Source organism: Dermacentor albipictus, chromosome 1 (assembly GCF_038994185.2).
Source record: "Dermacentor albipictus isolate Rhodes 1998 colony chromosome 1, USDA_Dalb.pri_finalv2, whole genome shotgun sequence".
NCBI classification, from domain to species: Eukaryota; Metazoa; Arthropoda; class Arachnida; order Ixodida; family Ixodidae; genus Dermacentor; species Dermacentor albipictus.
The window spans coordinates 59,525,690-59,544,753 of NC_091821.1; the positions used below are offsets into that span (position 1 = coordinate 59,525,690).

At 45.2% G+C, this 19,064-nt stretch overlaps 1 protein-coding gene and 1 long non-coding RNA gene across 2 annotated transcripts in view; one reads left to right on the forward strand and one right to left on the reverse strand.

Annotated features, from left to right (window-relative positions):
• LOC135918354 (RYamide receptor-like) overlaps positions 1 to 19,064 on the forward strand; it is a 262,805-nt gene that overhangs the window by 10,575 nt on the left and 233,166 nt on the right. The window lies entirely within an intron of this gene.
• LOC135918359 (uncharacterized) lies at positions 15,937 to 18,887 on the reverse strand. The gene is made up of 3 exons (XR_010569637.2): positions 18,475 to 18,887; positions 16,855 to 17,064; positions 15,937 to 16,034 (listed from the first exon to the last, which is right to left on the reverse strand). It is a non-coding gene; the product is annotated as an uncharacterized lncRNA (long non-coding RNA).

The following is a 19,064-nucleotide window of genomic DNA, read 5'->3' on the forward strand; positions in this document are numbered from 1 at the left end:
CTTACAGTTTAACGGGTGCTAGTGACTCGATTCCCTGAAGGCTTCCAGCTCATGGCACGTATTGTACCGAGGTTAGCGCAGCCGAATGGGACGCCTCCCTAATTAGCAGCCAACTACGCAGTGGTGGGCCGTGTTTTGAGCAGGCGCCGCCACGGAGATACACCGTATTGCAAAGAAGCTGTTGACCCAGTTTAGTCGTCGTGTTCACCCAATGAATCATGGAAGTGAGACACTTTCACGAAAAGTAAGAACAGGCCGGTGCGTTCTTCTTTCGGTGACCCCTCCCCACCCCCTTTTTTTTTCTTTTCCTGTGCCATTCAGTTTCAAGCCGCGTCGCGACTTCTTTGCTGACTGAAGAGGAATTTGGTCGTCCGGACTAAAGGTGCTTCGCTCGATGCAAATTAGAGCGCTCAGCAAAGTGCAGGAAGGACATCTGCACCGAATGGGGCGTTACACGTGGGAGGCTAAAAAGAATTCCCCGGGTGGAAGTATACAAAAGGCGAGGAAACTCGATAGACACCGCGTTAACGACACTGGTATGTATGGTGCAGTTGCCTGATGCCAGTGATTGGCTTGCCGTATTCAGTCTGCCCTATAGACGTCGCGCTAATTGTATGCATACTTGCTTCGTTTCTCGCATGTATACTTTGGAAGTGCAGCACGACAGGCCTTAGGGAACGTCGTTTCCCATGGGACACTGTCGAAGAAATAACGTCAGTGCAACTTTTAGAAATCTGTGACCGAATTCGGCCGAGAGTTTTCTTTTTCGTTCGTAAGCGCTCTTTTTCTGTTTGCAATTGGCCCGTCACCTTAACTATTATGTCCGACATCCCCATCGGCTGACAGCTGCTCTTACGCACAACATCCTATCGTGTAAACCCTGTTTCACACGGCGCGATTTCACCCGCGATTTGGCGCGCGCGACGCCCCAGTTGAGGCAGATGTGCGGTCAGCCCATTATGTGCGTGCGATTTTTCGATGTTTAGGTGGTGCTGAACTTCTCTGCTGAATCACGCGTTCGGAATTTACTGGAAACAAATAAAGACGCGTGCTGTCAGAAATGTCCCGGTGGTTGTCTGCCTAGTTATTTTATATATACATATATATATATATATATATATATATATACTCGGAAGTGCGGAAATCTCTGAGCTCCCAGAAAGCCAACGCAAGAGGTATTAGGCATTGGCCGGCCTCCCCCGATAAAAGTATGTCTAACAACACGATTGGCTAACGCCTGTTCTTACGTGCAGGTTTTTTTTTTCTTTTTTGAAACACAGGCCTAGATGCACTCGTAGCCGACATGGCTGTTACAATGTATTTAGATGTTGTAAGACTGTCAATCCAGCTATGCTCACCGCAGGCTGAAAATTAAACAACACCACCACTAACACCACCACCACTCCCACCACCTACCCGCCGTGGTTGCTCAGTGGCTATGGTGTTGGGCTGCTGAGCACGAGGTCGCGGGATCGAATCCCGGCCACGGCGGCCGCATTTCGATGGGGGCGAAATGCGAAAACACCCGTGTGCTTAGATTTAGGTGCACGTTAAAGAACCACAGGTGGTCAAAATTTCCGGAGTCCTCCACTACGGCGTGCCTCATAATCAGAAAGTGGTTTTGGCACGTAAAACCCCAAATATTATTATTACTCCCACCACCACCACAAACAACAACAGCGACGACCACAGCAATAACAAAATGAAATACTCAGAACGATGATAGCAAAACAGCGCGACGTCACGCAGAGAACAAAGCAACAAACCTGGCGTGCACAGGCGCAGCCACACCCGGCGGCGTTTTTACTATTGCAGTAGGTACAGCGGGGCATGGCATTTCTCACGGCGCTCGACGTTTCTGCGCAGGCGCGAGTAAGAGCGAGCGCGAGAGAGAAAATCTAGGGGCTTTTGCCCCTTGAATCTATGACTCAGCCTAGGCCCTACGGAGGAGGTTTCTTAGCGCGTGTTGTATTCGTTTGTCCCCTAGACATGCCGGCATTGCGGAGTGCGGTCGAGTTAGTTTATATGCTCCGCCACTGGCTGCCCGCACCGTGACGCAGTGGGCGAGGACGCCGCTTGGTAATCGCTGTGTCTGAAGGGGCAATGTTCTGACTGGTGTTGTATAAGTCGCGGGTCACTTTTTTCGTCGCGACGATAGATCGGATTTTTTGCAAGCGCTGCTCTAGAAGCCCCAACCCACGTACCAGTCCGGCTTCTAGCTTTGATGTCCCCGTTGCCGCTTTGGTGTCCTGGAGGCGCCGCCAATAATGTTGAAATAATGACATGTTGTTTTCATTTGTAAAAACATGACCCAGTAAATATAATTGCGTCGAGCCGCCAACATGCGATGCTAAGTTCAGCACTACCGCGCCCCGCGACTTCTGCCGGCACGCCTAGCGACAAGTGCATACAACGCGCACCAAGAAACCCCTCCGTAGTACCTAGGCAGGTTTAAAAAAATGGAGCGCTAACGGTAACGGCACACTAAAAAGGAACAAAAGACAGGACAACGCGCTACTTGCAACTCCAGTTGCAAGTAACTCCTTGTCCTTCTTTTGTTTCTTCTTAGCGTGCTGTTACCGTTGGCGCTTCATTTTTTGAAAGCTATGCACCAACTAGCCTCACAACGTGTTTTACTGCAATACCTACGCAGAGTCGTATGTTCAAGGAGCAAAACGTCTCACATTTCCTCTCTCGCACCCATTCTTACTCGCGCATGCGCGCAAACGTCCGTCGTCTCCGCAAATGCTACGCCCCGCTCTACCTACTAGCAATTGGAAATACGCCACCCGGCGTGGTTGCTGAGTGACTTTGGTGCTCGGCTGCTAAGCACGGCGTCGCGGGATCGAATCGGAGACACGGCAGCCGCATTTTGATGAGGGCGAAATGCGAAAACACCGGTGTACTTATTTAGGTGCACGTTAAAGAACATCAGGTGGTCCAAATTTCCGAAGCGCCCCACTACGGCGTGCCACATAATCAGATCGTGTTTTTTATCATGTAAAACCCCATAATTATTTTTTAGCACTCACAGCCACACACGCAAGTAACGTGTACACATGTGCGCCGCTACTGAAAGCAGGTTCTTTGATTAGATATACCGCAAACCGTAGATTTTCAGGAACCACTATACCGACGGGCATTTTAGACAATAAAGACGATAAATTGGCGTTGTTAGAGTGATGATGTAGGAGGCAGCTGTCCCAGGATTCCTGTTTCTGAGAGAGGTCGTCAACCAGTCTGACCCCAACGTCGAGGCCATATGTTCGCCTCTGAAAGCAGAAACGGGAATAATGGGAGAGGAAAGCGAATCGCGCGGAAGAGAAAGCGAGTTCTTTACGATTGTTTACGAGACGAGGTGAATGTTTATGTGTATTGGATCCGAGCCACTGCCATCCTGATGAGGACCCATCTAAATCGCCATCCAATGCCCTTGCCTTGCAAGAGACCCACGTTCTTTTCGCTTTCTTTGTTTTCGTACCTATTCCCGAGGGAAGAGTGACAAAGCATGGCGGTGCGAAATGTTCGCCTCGTCGTCGTGAAGCGCCGTTCTGAGTTTAGCACCTGCGACATCCGGGTGCACGCAGCAAATTCGACGCTGGTATCAGCCTAGGACGGCTGCAGGTATAGCGCTGAGAGTGAAGTGCACGCGTTTACCTTATAGGGGTCTACGGCACCTGCTTTCTCTCTCCACATGCGTTTTTTTTTTTCTACTTCCTTCGGGAACAGCCAGCTCTAAAATCAGTGGTTGTTCAGGTATTTTCCTTTCACTTCCCCCTCAAGTTGCTCCTAACTTCAAACAGTTCCAGCAATAAAAAGTTCCAGCAGTTTCATCTTTCTCTAAATGTATGCATGCATACCGATTTCTTAGCGGCAAAAGGTGGAGCTTCAACTCAATGCGAAGTTCACAAAGTTGACCTATACTATAGGGTTGTCACTTTGTGATGTGCCTACTTATTTTCTTTCCCATATCAGCGTTCCTTTCCCCCTCCCCCATTTTAAGCTGGTTGTCATGGTCCCCCATTTAGAGACCTCTGCCTAGCCTGTTCCTTCTCTTTCTATGTGTGCGGCATTAAAGCCAAGCTTTCTTTGCGAAAACTCCCAGACTTTTCTCAGCGTAACTGTTAGTTACTGATGGCTGCAGCTGCTGTCTTGCCCAATCAGCCCCCCGATTGGACATTAATGTTCTTTTTTTATTTATACACTCATTTTATGCAGTAATGACGTGGCGCCACCGCCTCCCCATTGGCTGCACATCTTTCGACATAACGTGTGCAATGACGGACGCCTTTAGTCAACAAGAACCATGGCGTCGGGGACGCGTGTTCGTCTGGCGTCCCGGAGGCCCGAGTTCGATTCGTATACCAAGACCGAAATTTACGAACTTCTATTTTCGAAGTCATCGATTTACACTGTTTGCAGGAACCTCTGTCGGGAATTTTACGTGAATCCGAGAGTTCTTTGACGTGTTCTTACTATTTGCGCCGTCGGCCATTCTTGGTATACAAACACTCGGTGGCGACGCCGACGACTCGGGATTTTCGCTTAATGGGGCATATAATACTGAAAAGATTTTGCGCCAAAAACAACACACACAAGCAAGACGACGACACACACACAAGAAGACGACTCTTGCCCGTGGTGTGGTCGTGTTTCTTGTGTGTGTGTTGTTTCTGGCGCAAAATCTTTTTAGCATGCAAGATCACCAACTAGCCCAGCAGTTAACTCTTCTAAAGGGCATATAATACTTTCGCATAAAAAAAAAGTAACACTAACAGAGACTACCAGAGTTATTCTACATTTATCTCCCTAACGAGGCAAACGTAGTGTTTGGCAAGCGCACAGAGCGCTGCACCGCAATTCCCGTCCACCCGGTGCTCGCGAAGGGCATCCACATATCCGGCTTGCGTGACACCTGCAGTTGCGGCCGCGGCCGCAAACTGCAATAGAAACAAAGAAACAAAGTATTTATTCGTTTTCGAGTTTCGCGTGCTATGTAGAATACCTTCGTGCTTGATTCACCGGAAGCCTCATAGAGTTACCTTTCTTATTCGCGGCTGAAAGACGAACGTCGCGAGGTAGCGTAATTATTTGGCTTCGGTAATCGAGTGCTATGCTCTCGGCGAGTCAAAAAGAAAACACTTGTAGGACGAACAATGCCGATATGTTCTGGTCGAAAGATGGAAAACGGGCTGAAATGGGGCGGAAAATAAAAGGTGACGTCAGACACGCAGACCATTCCGATAAATGCACCGATGTATTTCAACATCTTTCTTTTTATTCATTTTAGGGGCGAACAGTGAAGTCGAAAATTGAAAATTACTTTTGCTTTCCAGTCTCGTCGTCTGTTAATGACTTCCTTAGTGTAAATAAGGGTGCGTGAAAAAAAAATTCCCTTTCGCGCAGGATGAGAAGGAGCGACCCGATATTTGCTGCAATATTGTGCGCAGTAAGTGCTGCACTGTATCGTTATGGATATGCGTCGAAGAAGCAAACACTCGCAGACGTGCGGGAGCAAGTTTCTTTCATGAGGAAAGAGAAAAGTTTATTCAGTGGTGATTTCAAGTCGGAGTCATCTTCATTTATATGTATAGGTGGCACTCGCCAGTGGTGGAGATGAGGAGAGACGCGCTCTGTCTTCCAGCTCTTTGCCATCCAGCATTTATTTATTTATTTATTTATTTATTTATTTATTTATTTATTTATTTATTTATTTATTGCCCCTGGCATCGTTCACACTCTTCCACCTCGGCACTGGTTTATAGGTAAGCACCAGATCGCGGTGTCGTACAATCATTTCCCCGAGATCTGTCAAGAGACCAGGCACAGTGTTGCCCAGGCGTAGTATGAAATCGGCGCAATCGCTCATTACTTTGGAGTTTCACCAATGCTCGGGGTTTCAACGTACTCGGTAATGAGCTCAGAGTTCTAGCATACACTGACGATATTAGTTCTTGTTTCCCGGGAGCGCCTAGTATGAAAAAACCTCTTTCCATCATACGTGACTTTGGTACTGACTCGGGATCGTGGGCCATAACGCTTCCAGAATACGCTGGGGTTGAAAGACTTTGTGCGCCACCTGAATATCCAGGGGTTCCACTGCATGCCTGTAGAAGTAATGTGTGCACCACTGGAGAGAGAGAGAGAGAGAGAGAGAGAGAAAGAGGTGTTCCAGGGCCTTGAGCGCAACCCACAAACCTCTGTCCCGCACCGTCTTTCGATACTTGGCAAAGCAGAAATAAGCAACATGTTTTTGGCAGCCAAATTTTTTACGACTTTCAGGTTCTTTACTGCACACGCTTTTACATCGAGCGTTCTCACAGTATTCGTTTTTTACCATTAATATGGTCTTGTAATTTGGAACTTATGAGAGGCGATAATATCTTCCGACCATTTAATGCTGGAGGGCTAGGCTTGGTGCTTTTGTATATGCGACAGTTACAGTTCCACGCTTCATACTTCGCGAGTGCTCCCATCCGACATTGCGGACTTAATATATAGCAGGTTAGCCTTGTCCATCTCTTGCCATATTTGGTGGCCTCTTCAAATTTTCTTTCTCGACCTTGTTATTGGGTTGTTCACGCGTGAAGATTATTTTTCCGCGCCTCTTCTCACTGCCCGTTTTTCCAAATCTAGTTGTTCTTTATTAAAATTCTTTACAAAAATTTAATATCGATGCTGCCCCCGTCATTGTTTTATCGCTCAATATCTATCGAACTGCCGGGACATGATGTACACGAGAGAGTTCGTAAAACGCCAGTTTCCTCTTCCACAGAATCGTTCTTCTTCAAGATATATATTGAAACTTTGCCAATTAGAACATGGCTACGGAAAAAAAATTTACTTTCGTTTCATACATTCACTAGCGCCTTTGTACGATGCCCGAAACTGTTGAACACAGCTTTATTAACTGCGAAAGTGCCATCTTATTCTGGGATATTCTCCAGAGGAGTTTGCAGGCGAAGTTTGATTTAAATTCTCACAGTGTCCAATATCATGCTGCACCATGTGTGATGGCGTAATATTTGACATCGTTTTACACGTAGGACTGCATAGCTTGTTGAAAACTCGTGGAAAACTCAGATAATTATGCACATGAATGACATTTATGTTAAAGATTACTGTGCGCCCTGATATCCAATTGATTAAGTGTCTTGCTTCATCTTTCTAGTTTTTAGTGTGATAGAATGTTGCTTTCTATGATAATCTTATTTGTATGTACTGCTCGCTTTCCTGTAATTGGTTATGACCATCTGGTGCCCGCATTATTTATATACTTCCAATCCATATACAATTTTACTCACAGTAATAAATGCCATAAATAAAATAAACAAGTGGGTGAATCTTAACATGCGAGAGTTACTGAGGCCGTCTTTTATTTTATCTGTGGAATTTATTACCATGAATAAAATGGCGAGAGGCTGCTATATGCCACGGTCAACAAATTGCTGGTTATGTCCACTAGAAGAGATAACAGAACACTGCTTCAGTGACTGCAGTGATGATACTTTTCTCTGGAACTATCTTGTAATTGAATCTCACTTGAACGTCCTTGCGCCTCGCCTTGCTTTAATCTTCTGGAAGCTGCATTGGCTGCTTGAGAATGTGCTATTTGACAGCTGCAGAAAGGGAGCCCTGAGCAGGTAGCACTTCCGGAGAGCCATGATGTTATCATAAGAGGAATCTTACGTGTAATACCCGCATTGCAAGAAGCAGTTTCTTTCAAGCTTCGTGACCTGTCTTTGTGTTCAGGGTAAATGCAGCAAGACTAGAAGTTTGCCGGCTAGCCCACCGGGCGAAACTGGCCTGTTCGAAAAAAAAACTACTGCGGCCACCACCACGACTACCATCCCCAGCTATAACGGCGTGTCAGCTGGATTTACGGTTTCTAACCCAGAACATGTCACACGAGGACATGTAACGCGAAAATGTGTACGTATACTTAGCCGTAGGTCAAACATTGTGTTTGTGGTATGTTTTATGGCGAAGTGGGCATAGTTTCAGTTTCCTAAGTGCGTATTGGGATAGCCAGCTGTAACCCACCACAGTGGCTTAGCGGCTTTGGTGTGGCGCTGCTGAGCACGAGGTCGCTGGATCAAATCCCGGCCGCGGCGGCCACATTTAGATGGGGGCCTAATGCAAAACGCCCGTGTTCCGTGCATTGGGGGCACGCTAAAGATTCCCTGATGGTGAAAATTATACCGGTGTCCCCCACTACGGCGTGCCTCATAATAAAATCGTGGGAGAGAGAGAAAGAGAGAAACAACTTTATTTCCCAGAGCAGGTTTTCAATTCAGCCAGCTCCAATGTAGCCTATACACCTTCCCATTTGTCTGCCGTCATTAAACAACAATATTGCCTTCATAATCAGTATAGCCAGCCTTGGGATTGAAACTCAAAGTTTCTTTGCGTCTTTATATCCTTGAGCAACAATTTCCCGTGGCTAAAATTGTTCTAACCCGTTCCGTGCAATTTTTGGCACTTCCGGAGGCCTCTTCTGCTCATTTAAACCATCATCCTGAGTGGTGAACGAATTCGACCGTCTGGCGACCGGCTCGAGAGGCTCCCAATTGCACCCTTCGCTGCGTACATGTAGGCCGGTGCGCCAGTGGGCTCTCGATGCATATGGATGCGTGCGCCGTGCGTGATATGCATCACGACAGCGCACTGCGCAACTGTACTTGCGGCGACCGTAAATTCGCTTCCGCGTACCATCATAATATGTGAAGAGCCACATGCGAAGGTCCTAACCGCAGTCGCAGCAGCATTTCTCTGACAATTAGAATGTGAACGCCATAGGTTCTAACTCGACTAAATCGTGTCTCGAATACGCATTTGTTTCAGTCGTCATGTGGCTGGCGCAAAGTGCGTCACTTGGCCACGGGCCTCTTTAAGAACGTACTTGGGGTTGCGCAATTAAATATTTTGAGTGTTTGCGATGTTGTAAGTTGTAAGTAGAATCGTGATGTTGGGGACATATTGTTCGAATATTTTCAAAAAATTCAATTGACCAACGGTTACGGCTTCCGATACCAGGCACCTCTAGTGCGCATGCGCGGAGTTTATAGCGGGTTCTGGATATTTGCCGTTGACGTCCTGCAAGATAACTGGGAGTGCGCCATTCTGGACGCGGTCAAATGCTACCGTGTTCTTGAATTCGCAATCTCGTCAGCGCTGATTGGCGTAATGGACCTCTACGACCGCTCTGATTGGCTCGTAACGCCGCCATTGCAGAATTGAACAAATATATGGCGCAGTTTGACAAATAGCACCGAGGGAACTGCGAGTACGAAACTCGGCAACACGAAGAGAAAATCAGGAGCATCTGTGCAAGCCGGGAAAATAATAGACAGATCAACGCTAAATTTTGCTGCACACTCTGGTACACTTAGAAATTGAAATATTTTAGTGACTTGATGGCGTATTTTCTAAGGCCCAACAGCGTCAAAACGAACAGCTCATGTCAATAATAACGTTGCAACATCGCTAATGCTTTGTTCTTAGCGTGATATGGGCCTAAGCGAAGGCTGATTTTGAGATTTGTTCCTTGCTGTTGCAACGGCCAACAAGTAGCAGGGGAAACTAGGATCGAAGCAGGAGGCCTGGACGCTGCCACGTTGTTGAGCAATCAAGATACCCTGTGGAAGCCGTCTCAGTGTAGTCGCGGCAAAGTTTCCGAGTGGAAATACCGAGAACCCAGTAAACTACGCGAATGCGTACTCGTGGAAGACAGTAAGGGTAACGGCAGTGCGGTGCAATATTATATTCTAAAGCATTCTACTAGCGAAGGCAGTCGGTCAATGTCAAACAGAACTCACGAAAGAAAAGCTCGGGAAATAGAAATACTGTAACTTCATGCAAAAGTGTTGAGTGGTTCGCGCGTATGGTTCTCAGATGGGCCTGAGAAATATGCCGTGGGTTCTGTTTATTCGATAAGCTTAAGTCCATTTTTAAAATTCACATAATCGCTACGTTACTATACGAACGGCATTTGGACCATCCTTAATGTGAAACCAAAACAAGGCATCATACTGAAATGTAACTGCGGTGCTTTGGTTCCATCCAACCAACCTTGGGATACATTGTAGAGATTGCAGATGTCGGCCATTCTTTAAGAAATGTAAAATTGTGAGCAAAGGTGGCAGCCAAATGACGCGAGAGATAATCGAAGCCGCTGAGATTGCGCGTTTGGGAAGCATGTGCGTGGGCATGCCATCAGTCTCCCTTAGTGCAAAGGAAATTGATTTCCTCACGCGCTAATCTGAAATTTTGTATCCTGGTTCTTTTTTTGCGGTGTCAAGTGCAGCAAAAATGATCACATGACAAAGCCGGCTTGGCATTGGTGGATGGCCGTGTTTGTAAATTTTTTCTTGTAGTTACCCTCCTCCCACCTTTCCTCTCCTCCGAGTATCTGCCTGTATTTATCCCATTGACAAGAGAATAAAACGATAGTTGCAAGTAGCGCTCTCTGGTGTTTGTGTGTCTCTTCTGTGTGTGTCGTCCAAATGTTGCGCAATCGAACCTCTAAAATGATGGATGATATCATCATTGACTGACAAGGAATTTGCAAACTCGTCGATAACTCTGAAATGTCATTCTCAGCAGGTGTTGGGTATAATAACAACATGTTTTTGAAAAGTACCAATATTTATAATTATTTTATGCTGTCAGATTTTTACCCAATCTTTGCAGATGGGTACCACTCCCTGATGACTGGAAGGTGGGCAAGGTGGCGCCAGGGCACATGTCTGGTGATGTTCAGAGTCCCTCAAATTACCGACCAATATCATGAACATCAATTCCATGCAGATTACTTGAACATATTGCCTATTCTTCCCTCGTCAGTCGCCTTGAATCCGATTCCTTTCTTTAGAGATAACCAGCATGGTTTTCGAATAAATAATTTTTGTGAAACGCAGTTAATCGCTTTTACTAATTACCTTTTTGCAGCTTTCCATCGTTCCTCCGTCGTTGATTGTATATTCATTGATTTCGCTAAAGCATTTGATACCATGTCTCATCCTCTTCTGCTTTTTAAATTTAAACGAAACATAAATGATGCCGTTTTAATATCGATTGAATGTTGTTTGCGTGATCGCACTCAGTACGGGACAGCTGATGACCCTAACTCTAATCTTTCACCAATAAGATCCGGCGTTCCTCTAGGATATGTACTAGAACCTTTCCTCTTCCTAATCTACATTAATGATCTTCCCGATCTCCTAACATCATCTATCAGGCTGTTCGCTGATGACTGTGTTATATACAGAGAAATTTCTAACCCATCTGATACTAGTGTTCTTCAGAATGACATTATTAGCATTTATACATTTGATCAGAATACCACACATATGTTCATGTTTACACAGACTACTTCGCCTCACCAAAAGCAGCTGTGGTGATACCAGCCCAACAGATGATTCCAGGTTTCATTCTAGACCATAATTCTATATTAACCGCTGCAGAGCTTGTGGCTATTCGGGAAGCGATTCGCCACATCTACTGGGAAAGACCTCAAGAGTGGTGCATTTTCACGGACTCAAAACACGCGCTGCAAAGTTTGGGATGCTTCCTGCGCCACACAGCATATCAGGTTCTGGCACTGCAGATCACCAAGCTACTTTCATGCGCTCAAGAAAAACATCACCGCATAGTGTTCCAATGGATCCCGGGACACTGTGGGCTCAATGATAATGAGATGGCCGATGCTGCAGCAAGGCGCGCCCACAGCAATGGCCTGCGAACTACAGTGCCATTCTCCAGACCGGACATCACATGTCTCCTGTCGGAATTAATGAGTGCGACAAGAAGATACTGGGCCCAGCCAGACGCTGGTCACGTCCGCCTTAAAAGGCTGGATCCCGATATGCAATTTCCTGTTCTGCGTGGAATTCCACGCCCTCATACATGCCTGATACACAGACTGCGATTAGGCGTCACCTTCACGTGCAAATACTTGCTCATCATTGGACGGACGGACTCCCCTGACTGTTCAGTGTGTGGCCTTGTAGAGACTGTAGACCATGTGCTTGTGGTGTGCCCTGAGTATGCGCATGAAAGACTGATAATGGACATTACAACAGACTACAATATGACAATGACAATACAATAGACTACTGTCGAAGGACCTCTTGCTAGGCGCATGGCCACAGAGTTGGCAGACGATAGAGACAATGCGCGCTCTTTCACGTTTCTTAGGCGACACGGGCCTGGACACACGCTTGTGATAACCTTTATGCAATGTGTCCTTCATTTCGTTCCTCCCATTCTCATTACCCATTGTTACCCTTTTTCTTCCCCTCTTCCCCTTCCCTTACGTAGAGTAGCAGGCCAGATGCTCGATTTTCCGGCCGACCTCTCTACATTTTCCAATCATTAAACAACTTCTTCTGCAAGGTGCGTCACTCGGCTCATCAAACTTAGTATGTCCAAATGCAAGGCAGTGAAAGTAACATTTGTTCCTTCCAAAGCTAACCCTCATCCACATGCTCTTAATGGCTCTCTTTTATCTTTTGTCTTTGTGTATAAATATCTTGGCGTGCACGCCAGCAATGACTTTTCATGGAAAACGCATATTGAACACATCTCTAACAATGCTAGTCGCATGCTTGGTTTCCTTCGCCGCAATTTTTTACTTTCTCCGGTTGCTTTAAAATTACTTTTCTATGAAACGGTCGTTCGAACTAAGATGGTAAATGGATCTTCGCATGGGGCTCTAATATAAAGTCATCGATTAATACTCTAGAATCTGTTCAGAATCGTTCAGCTCGTTTTATTTTGACTAACTATTCGCGTGCATCTAGTGTCACACTTATGAAAAGAATCCTAGACCTTCCAGATCTTTCCATGCGGCGTCGTCTTTCTCGGCTCTTCACTTTCTGGAAAATATATTACGCAAACGAATCACTCAAACAAAGCCTCTTTTGCTGCTCCAAACTATGTATCATCCCGCATTGATCATCGATTCAAAGTAGCCATTCCATGTTTCAGAACTAACCAGTGTTTTTATTCTTTCCTTCCCAAAACCAGCTCAGACTGGAACCGCCTGCCCGCCTGCATCGTCTTCATTTCTGAACCTTTCAATTCTGCGCTTCTTCATCACCTATCTTAAAACTCCCCCTCCCTTTTTTTTAATTGATTTGTATACTCTTGACCACTCCTCTCTGTAACGCCTCAACGGCCCTGATAGTGACCAAACAAATAAACTTTCGATTATTTTCCGGTGGCTTTCCAAACAACTCCAAATACCTTTTCAAGTGCCTTTAGCTATACTCTGAATTGCCTTTCCGAAAAAGTTGATCCTAGCTGGCGAAGAAGTGGACTATGTTTAATGATTACTGTTCAGTGATAGAAGTTTCACTTATTGGCGATATTCTTATTATAAGATCCTACCTGGTATAACTTGCTGCCGATATACATTGGCCGTATGTTGTCATCATTCTTTTCGTCTTCATTTTTTAATGCGAGGCATTCTTCGCCTCATTCTTGGAACTTGACGCTGCGTAGGTTCCTGTCTTGCCTCGTTTTAATAACAAGGACGTAATGCGTGAGCGATCGTGGAATTGAAACGCTTTCGTCGAGCACAGCAGACCGGTGCTCTAACCGAGTAGGCCACGATCGCACGCATTCTTCTGTTGTTCCAAAGACAGCAAGCTCTTTGAAACGGTTGGCGCAAGACAGTCCGCGCTCTGACGCGCCGTGTTAGACTGCACAAATCTCCGGGACCGGCCCACTTTCCTCAGTACTTTCCTTGTAGCACGCCACGTAGAAAGTGTGCGACGTTGTACTGATTTCAAGATCGCCCAGGATAATTATGCTTTAACAGTTCTTGGCTGGAGTACACATGCCATCGTCGTTTTACGTACACCCCATTACAAGCCATAGGTGCGTACGATTACATGACACGTAATCGCTGATGGCGTCGCATTCTGTGTTTCTATTGTTTGTGCTCGTCCACTACCTATGTAAAAACCAATCGCCATGTAAGCTCGCGTCGAACGGCCTGCTTAGAGATCATGCCGTTGCCGCCATACGATTGTCTTCAACGTGGTTGTCACCGTGCTGCTGTCGTTACCGCCACGTACGCGCACGACCCACATACACACAACTACTCAAATTACCCAAACACGTTGTTCTACACTGGCATCCTTTTGCGGTAACCGCAAATCTGCTGCCCTTATAGAAGATAACAACGTGATTAATGTTGCACTGAAATGCGCGCAAGAGGAGTGAACCGCATCGAAGATTGCCATCTTTTTTTACGGACTCTCTCGCAGCCCTTAGCAGATTACAACGCAGTCAGATTGATAGTGCACTTGTGCGCAGCATTACTGACTCGGCAAACAAAATTTCATCCCGTGGGATATCTCTCGCTGCTCTATGGATACCTTCGCACGTAGGGATCGCCAGAAATGAAGAGGCTGATCAGCTGGCTTCAACTTGCGCTCATAACGATTGTGTGTGCCCTGAAACTGTGCAAGCTCAGTGACGCTCGTTTGTTGATTCGTCAACACCTACTCAAGCAGCGTCTAGACCAACGCGTCGCAAATTGAACGTACCAGCCCCGTGCTCGCGGTCGGGACTTACCTCGTCGCGCTGGAGCACAACTACTGAAGCTACGGGTTGGCTGTGTGAATGTGTGCGAACATTTATAGCGGCAGCGACGTGTGGCCACTCCATCGTGTACGTCTTGCGATTGCTGCGAGGCAATTCAGCACCTTATATTGGAGTGTCCTGCTTTCAATGCACAGCGCACGTCTCTACTGTGGGACAATCCACTCCTTGGCCTGCGTTGTACGACACTGGACGAATGTTTGTACCCGAATGGTGGTGTGTCTAGACGCGATCGGGCGCATCACGCTCTTACTTTTCTAAAAGAAACAAACTTAGGTTCACGTTTGTAGCCTAATTCTGTACGGGACCTCAAACAATATTTCTGTCATTTCGACATTCTTTAGTAGCGTCACCTGCAGAGACCGGCCCTGCTGTGTGTGACCATAACTGTATGTGTTCTGCTTAATTGTTTGAGATTTCTTATGTCGCTCTTTCTTTCCTCTCCCCCCTTTTCTTCCATTTCTATGTTTCTCTCTCATCCTTTCTGAAAAATAGGCAGGTGTTGCCCAGAGGTGAATCTCCGCATGGCTGCCATTGGCTGTACTGAAGCAGACGCTCTTTTGACGCTAATTACAGCCCTAACAGGAGGGCGATGCTTCAGCAAAATGGCGGCACGCACGATTGTTTACGTTGTCATGACAACAAGAACAGCAGCCGCGTGGCACCTCCTTTCCCTAGCATTTTTTGTTTTGTTTTGTTTTTACTACCCTTACAAAAAATTTTAGTAACATTTTATAAACCGTCTTTAGACAAATGTTACTAGAACCTATCGACATTCTATAAAACGTCTTTAGACACCGTAACAACTTCCTAGTAACCTCCTGCCGACTATTGGCCACCGATATTGAATTGAAAGTATAGATATAAAATGTCGATAGAATTCTTACCGACTGCTTATTATCTTATGTCGTTAGAAAGTGTCAACTGTGAAGCGACTATTTATTGACCACCTTTATACATCCTAACTACTTGCTAGTAACATCCTGTCGACTATTCGCCACAGATAGTTGACAGGATATTACTAGATAGTCGTTAGGATGTATAAAGGTGGTTAATAAATAGTCGCTTCACAGTTTTTAGAAAGTACATAAAAATTTTATCCAGAGGTAATTACTTTTGCAATTATATATTGCAAAAGTAAGCTTTGATTATCTCTGAATAAAATTTTTATTTGCTTCCTAAAAACTGTGCAATGACTATTTATTAACCACCTTTATATATCCTAACGACTTGCTAGTAACATCCTGTCAACTATCTGTCTTTGGCGAATAGTGATTGCCAAGTGGCTAGGTGTGGCATGCAACAGAAGAAGACGGGTTTCCATTTGTGCTTGAACACATCCATTTAATATCCCCGGGCTAGTAAGGAGGACGAGTTCTCCAGCTGCCCTGGAAGTAGGCTGAAATGTTGCGTTGTGTAGTCTAGAAATGAGAAGAAAAAAGGCAATATATTAGTTTTGCTACAGTGACATGAGACAAGAAGTGCCATGAGAAGTGCACAAGAGACAAGCTTTCAATCCTGTGAGCTATAAACATCTCCACCTGTTTTGTGCAAAGTCCTAAAAATGCATGAAATGACTGAATTCGTGCATTAAAGCTGGGAGCGTGATGGATGTGCATAACACCAACAGATGCACGACACATAAACTCTATCGTACCAATTGTCATCTACAAACAAAAGCTGTAAATCAACTTCAGTTTAATGAACTTCGATATTCGTATTGTGACTAGTACATGGAAGTTTTATGTGTGAATTATCTTAGGAAAGGCAAGGTGTCAGTCATAACTGTGCTGCAGCTTTGCTTGGGCACAGGTACATAGAAGAGTTGATTTTTATGTTGCACTTAAGAAACACGAAATGATACAAGCAACATGTAAGCAGTTCAACAGGCATTACGGACGTTCTACAGCAAGATTACAAAATGCCTTTGTTGTGCAGGCAGACATTGTCAAAGTGAGCTTGTTACTAAACATGTTAGCTTTCCACAAGAGAGGATATTATATTATCAGTGCATTCACATGACCAGGGCCTCTATCACAAAAATACACATGCCAACAGTAATGACAATTTTCTAGTTATGGTGGCAAAGCTTGCATATAATATGCTATTATAATCAGGTTAATAGCTATTTTAGCAGGAAAGAAAGGAGTGTACCCTAAGATAGCATTGAAATTGCCATGAAAGGAGTTTTGTTGAAAACTGCACAAAGAATATTAAGATGCTTCTTTGTGACATACATACCTACTATGGTGTTGACCTTCTTGGAATCCAACGGATCCTTCTGTGGAAGGCATTTGACAGCCTCCCAAAGAAGGACCTCCCTTCAACGTCTTCTATTGAAAAAGGAGCTTTAAGGAGGCCCTCCGCGAAGTGAAAGCCCGAGTTGTTAGCATCCAGGCACAGCCTCTTCAGCAGGCCCTTTTCAACGTATACACCGTCACCGATGTCTACCTGTGAAAGAATACAACAACCAAAGATTCATTTTATACGCATTTGATGAAGGAATGGTTAGGAAGTAGGGTAAGGTTTGCAAAAACGGAAGTCGCTGCTTCTTGTTGATTCGGTTTAAAGAACAAAGCAGCCTTACGTATACCATACATGCATTGTACTGAGCTGTGTACTTTTACGTAAGACTAGAAAGTACTGGGAACTTCAATGCGAAAGAAAGACATGCATCTGCCTAGAACTAAGCAAATGTGTGCCACCCCTTGACACAGAGTGAGATCTGGTGCTGTTTTAGTGATTAGCAGACATTGAAAGCTTCAAGCCTCATCGAGTATAGGGCCAAGCTGTGCTCGATTAGTGGCGCACAAGTGCTCGAGAACTATCAAACAAGATGCAATTGTCTTCAAATACAATTCTGACTTCCCCTTGCAGGCATGCACTTTTAAATTTACTGACTGCACTTGGGTGTAAAGATTTTGTCTGACAGAGTGAATAAACAATATACGCAAGCAGCATTTTCATAGTTAGCGTAGTCTTTAATAGGTACTGATACCTTCAATTTAGAAAGCGCTGTATATTGGGCCTCATCAAACTAATTTCACAAAAGGTTTGTCAAGGTAGAAGCATAGAACTTTAGTCATTAGAAGACAGGTGAAAGTAGTTAATTATTGCAATTATTACTGAAAATAAATTTCAGACAGCTCATCCCAATGAGAAATGGATGCAAGCAGTTTGTACATGCCACATAAGCATTTAGATATCAAAAATAGGGATTAGAGAAAACCTTCCCTTAGAGGTTCATTATTACAAGCAGCCATGCCCTCGAGAAGACATAACTTTTTTTTCTGTAGGCAGAAAGAGGCTCGAGTATTTTATTGACACATATATGTGCCCATGCATATATGTCATCTCTGTTGTAAACCTTTTTTTCATGTACATGCAAGGTGTGTTTATAACATCTCATTGTGCACAAAATTTGCGTAATAATTTAAAGACCGCGATTTTGTAGCGATGGTATTCCTTTGCGCTATTCGTTAGTAGGCTGACCGACGCCCCGGCCCGTGCTACGTACTGCAGCTGCCGGCCGTTAGCGGTGGGCGAGAAGAGTGATATAGAATCGAGGGGTAAGTATTGCTACAAAATCGCAGTCTTCAAATTATTACGCACTGCCGAACGAACACAAACTTTCAATGTGTTTTCATAATTGTGTGCCCATTCAGGCATAGCAATCAAGGCGGGTAGCAGAATGCAAGTACGCTGTAACATCAGAGGAAGCTTTCGCGAAATTGCTTGCTAAATGTGCACAGCAACATGGCTAACATACGATAGGAAAGCGCTTTGCTCTAGCTAGTTACACAACGCTCATTACGCAAATCATAAGCTTCAAGAATGCGCGCAAGCGCCAAACTTGCTTACCTTTCAAGACTTGGCAAACGCTCCTTCGTCTAACAGGTACAGAAGCACCGACGTTTCTCTGGCGCAAGCACTGTAGAACTGCCGATGAACTCCAGCTCCACAAAAGCACAACCTTCAACAGTCTTCCAAACACTACAATTCGAAGCCCCAGTACCAGACTTTTGACGAGAGCGCCGGCAGGCAGCTCGGCAGAACAAAGGCAGTTCGGACGGGAGCTGTACTAGGGCACTCACTGACGACACTGGTGGATCGCTCGAAACACACGGCGAACTAATGGCGTTACACGAGTCCGGAGGGTTTGGGATGGTCACTGCACACAACAAGCAGCACGTTTTGTCTAGGCACTTCTAAAATTTACCTCAAATACCACCTTACTGCAGGGAGCACTAACGACAACCAACGTGGTGTGTCGACCAAACAAGTACTACAGTAGCGCCACTCTGCGGTTTTTTAGAAAAATGTATCTTAAATGAAAAAAATGCGTGTTTTTTCCTAATAACATTTGATAGAGTCTTTTAATAAATTTATTTGGTCCAGAAGTGTGTACTTTGTACTTTGTGATACGAAGTTTAAGGAAATGTATATATAAT